The sequence below is a fragment of the Mus pahari genome, chromosome 9, assembly GCF_900095145.1.
Source record: "Mus pahari chromosome 9, PAHARI_EIJ_v1.1, whole genome shotgun sequence".
NCBI classification, from domain to species: domain Eukaryota; kingdom Metazoa; phylum Chordata; class Mammalia; order Rodentia; family Muridae; genus Mus; species Mus pahari.
This window is the reverse complement of record NC_034598.1, coordinates 36,833,739-36,838,025: the sequence shown is the minus strand read 5'-3', so window position 1 is coordinate 36,838,025 and position 4,287 is coordinate 36,833,739. Positions and strand designations below refer to the sequence as shown.

Genomic DNA, 4,287 nt, shown 5'->3' with positions numbered 1-4,287 from the left:
CGGTCAGCCCACCAGCTGTCCCATTCTCAGGCCCTCTGGCCAGCTCACCAGCAAGCCCTGCCACCAGGACCAGCTACCCTGCTGTGCAGGGGAGGTACAGGGCCTGTTCTCCAGAGTGTTACATCTGGTGACAGACAGAGCCAACTCTCCCACGTTCATGATCTCAGGGCCAGCTCTCCTGCCTGCCATAGATGGCAAGGGATGAGGGAAGGCATGAGGGCATCCCTCCCTCATCCTCAACACTGCCCAGCAGACAAGAATCAGGGATTGGTCTCCCCACACCACACCTTCAGGGTGCAACCTCCCTACACAAGACTAGTAAGGTGCAATGCCCACTCTACCAAGTGCAGAAGCTGGTGAGGAGCAGGGCAAGGCCCAAAGTGGTGGAGGGCAAGAGGGGTGGATGATATTTCTCCCTCGCCCATGCCGTGGCACTGGAGATGAGTGGTACAGCCAGGCCTCCCACACTCTTATCACCTGCAACTTCTGCATCTCTCCTGCCAGCCACTCCTGAGTACTGCCGCTGGCTATGGTGAGGTCAGGTTCCCTCCTCTCAGGTCCACAGGTCCAGCTTTCCCATGATGCTCAGGTAACGAGTGGGGCCAGTTCTGCACAGCCCTTAGACATTAACATTTCCCTGGGTAGCAGACTAGACTAGGGACATCTGCCCGGCCTTTGATGGTAACAGACACCTGCTGCTGCAGGACCATTAACCCAGACATGGGCTCCAGTGGCAGCACAAGCTAGGACTCACCATGGTCCCAGGTAGCATCACTGGCTACTCGCATCAGTCTGATCTTCGGTACCCTCAAGTCTCCAGTTCTGCCTTCCTTCATTGCGTGCACATCCTTCTGTTTCTCTTTCTATTCCATTTCTCCACCACTTAGTCCTCTTAGTGGCCTCCAAGGGCTCTGAGTGTCTAAAATCATCTCGGGAGTTTTCTTCAGACTGCTACACCCCTCTCATGCATTCTGACACCAGACAGGGGTCACCACAGGCATGGTTGGTGCTCAACTGATGGTCATCTCGGGCTTACTTCTCACCAGGCCTGCCCAAGCGGCCCCATGCAGGGGATCCTCTATCTTGGGCTCACTTCCACCCCAGGCCCTCGGTCCCAGACAGGGTTTTTCTAGTCTCTGGCTTGCTCCTGGTCCTGGGAACCATCATGGCCTACCTACACAGTGCCAGACTGGTGATCATTTCAGGCTAACTCCCTGTCCGAGCCTCCTGGTGTTGGACTGGTGGTCAGCTCAGACTCGCTTTTTTTCAGGGAGTGTTAAGCTACCAATCATTCAGATGTTCCTAGGTCAGAACACTGAGCATAGACATAGCCTCTCTCCGTTCTGCCGCTTACTGGCACACAAGTGACACAGCAGCCACACCTGCAAGGCTCTAGGAACAAGAGTCATTGTATATTTTAATTCTAAGTAATGCAACATAACATTTTATACTGCGGTTTCATGGTTATAGTTCCCCCAAAGTAATATAGCTAACATTTAGGAGCATTGTTTTACTAAGGAATACGGACTCCACAGTTCACTAAGCTTAACCATCACAGTGTGGATTTGGGTTACCTGCCAGCCAAACCCTGTCATTATAAGGCGAGAACTCTTTCATACTAATTGTGGTTGGTTGCTGGATAATTTTGATAAGCAAGTGAATTACAAAGGGTGTGCTTCATGGTGCCAAATTCCTGAAAACACATCCAGAGGTGGTAATTAGAAGGAAAGCTAGCCAGAAAGGCCATTAGGCCTTTGCAAATAATTATCAGCTCTCCTTTGGAATCCATTCGTATCTGGGCACTGTCTCTCCTTGCATTTTGAAGAGTAGTTACTAGGCTGGACCGGTTACTAGGCGAGCTTAGACCCAATTGCAGTTTTCTCTTAACTCCCTGTTACAAAGACTGTTCATCTTAGTTCCTAGAGATTTCACTCCTTTAGAAGGACAACAGTCTCGTGTGGTCCACGGGGCTGTGTGAGAAGACAGCCCCTAGAAACAGCCCAGGAGATGATCCTTAGGTTTCCCAGCAACCTTCAGCTGCATCCTGTCAAGGACTGTGACATTCTGAAAGCTGGTTTCTCGACTGTTTGCCATCCTGGAGCCTAAGCATGATGTTAGCTGCGAACACAAAAGCAGGCACAGTGATGGTGTGAGCCTTATTGGTTCTCAGACTCAGGCACATACCCAGGACTAAGTTGGTTGAGAATGAGTATGAGAATTGGTGCTTACTGAAAAACCATTGTGCTGGCATTTGCCGATATCGCTCAACATGCAAGCTCAACACTGGAAACAAAGTGCAACTGAAGTTAATAAGCACAATACAAATAGTCTTGAAATGAAAGTCTTTAAAAGGCTTATATTATGTTTGCTTGTCCCATTCTCTGTGATCAAATAAACACTACTGCCGTTTACTATCTACTTATTTCCAATGGTAACGTTCATGGAAAGATTCATTGCCTCAACAGGCACTAATATCATTAAGATGTTCCTGAGATTATCTTCAATGGAGATATCTGTCTGAGACAGGTAAAAGCAGAGAGGAGATCAAGTTGCACACAGCTTCGTGGAAAGACATTTTAAATTAGCCGTCAAGACATTTTGGAGTTTTAACTCTGGACTATTCGCACACCATTGCCTGGTTTTCAAGCTAGGAGTGCCAGGTCAACCTTCCCCTGCCCAACCCCATGAAATATAGAATATGAATTTCATAAAAATATGATCCCAATCACATATGAAGAGGTATCAGCATGGGCCTCTGCTCCTCTGTCAATGTGAGTTTAGTTTCACCTTCTCCATCTCTTGGTCGGTGTGTGGAAGTAACCTTTTTAATCCTAAAAACTGGTTTTATCGTCATAGAACAACAACAACAAAAAAAAAAAAATAGTTCTCCACCTATTCTACCACTCTTGTTCCGACTTTTAAAATATTTGCCCCTGTAAGATCTAAGTCATTGGATAATCTTGGCATCAACTTTGCCCTCTTCCTGGGTCCTGTACTAATCCGTTAAATAAGGTTTTGACTCTCACTCATTTTGGATAAACGTCATGTCGCTCTTTGGGGTATGGCCAGCTGAATCAAGTTGCTTGGCACAGTACAGAGACACTAGTCTCACTTTGAAAAGCACACTTGTACTTTGGAAACTCAGTAGCTTTATGTAAAGGCAAGCATAATGCAGAAGAGCTGACAGGTTGCTATGAAAATGATGTCTCTGCATTCCCTTCTTGCCAAGCCCTCACTGTGTGATCTAGGGAAGAAAAGATAATATAGTGCCTCTCTGCAGTCCTAAGATGACTTTGTGCATCTCTGAAATGGGTACAGTTCTCTTGTTATGGAGTTTTCTATATTAATAACAAGGTAAACCAGCTACTGAGAGCTTTCTGAACCTTCTATTTGAGATCTTGCATCTAGTGTTTTCTCAGGGACCCTTATTACTCATTTTCATGTCATTTTAATACAGATGCCCCAAGTTCAGCCACTATTAAATATCCTAAAGCAAAGATGCCCTGCCCATTAGTGGGCAAACCACCTCTCTCTCTTGAATTTCAAAGGATGCTCTTGGGAAAATGTCTGTGTGCTGAAAAGAGACTGTTGCTGCTATCATTTGAAATTCACCGAAGAAAATCTCGATAGAAAAATAATAACTCATCTGCAGAGACAGGATAAACACAGTTCTGACCTGGATACCCGTGTTTGTTCACAAGTAAATAGGTCATCCTGACTTCTAGCCTCCTGGGACACAGTCATCTGTACTTTACAGAACTACTGGGCAAACGCTACTACACTGGCATCCTTTAGCCATTCTCAGAGTCTCTCAACCTCTGTCTGTATTTTCCGTAGTTGCTCCAGAGAGCCCAGTCTGCAGCACAGTTCCTTTTCATAGGCTTTGACCCTGGAAGATTATAAGCACCTTTCTAATGGCTTGTTTAATTCATTCATTTAACAGATACTGAGCCAGCTTCAAGTAACATAACCTATATTATCTCAAAAGTCTTTGGTAGTTGCCCTTGATACTCAGGCCAATGGACAAACCTGACTTATTCTAAAGCAATGTCACCTGGGCTCCAGTGACTATCCAGGTACTGAGTGCCACCTCCCAGGCATCCCATTTTACCATAAAGTAACTGTCACCAAGCTATCAGGACACCTTGATAAAATCAACATCATGTTTTAAAATGATCTGCCATTATTATAACTATTATTACATCATATCAGACCAGCTTCCTCGGGGACATGAACATCTTTGGAAGGAATAGTATCTTCAGTTCATTGTTACATAAACTTTCCCTT

General features: G+C 45.7%; 1 non-coding gene across 1 annotated transcript; it reads right to left on the bottom strand.

Annotated features, from left to right (window-relative positions):
* Positions 1 to 1,272: 1,272 nt before the first annotated feature.
* Positions 1,273 to 1,403, bottom strand: LOC115064720. Its single transcript, XR_003844552.1, has one exon. It is a non-coding gene; the product is annotated as a small nucleolar RNA SNORA17 (small nucleolar RNA).
* Positions 1,404 to 4,287: the final 2,884 nt, after the last annotated feature.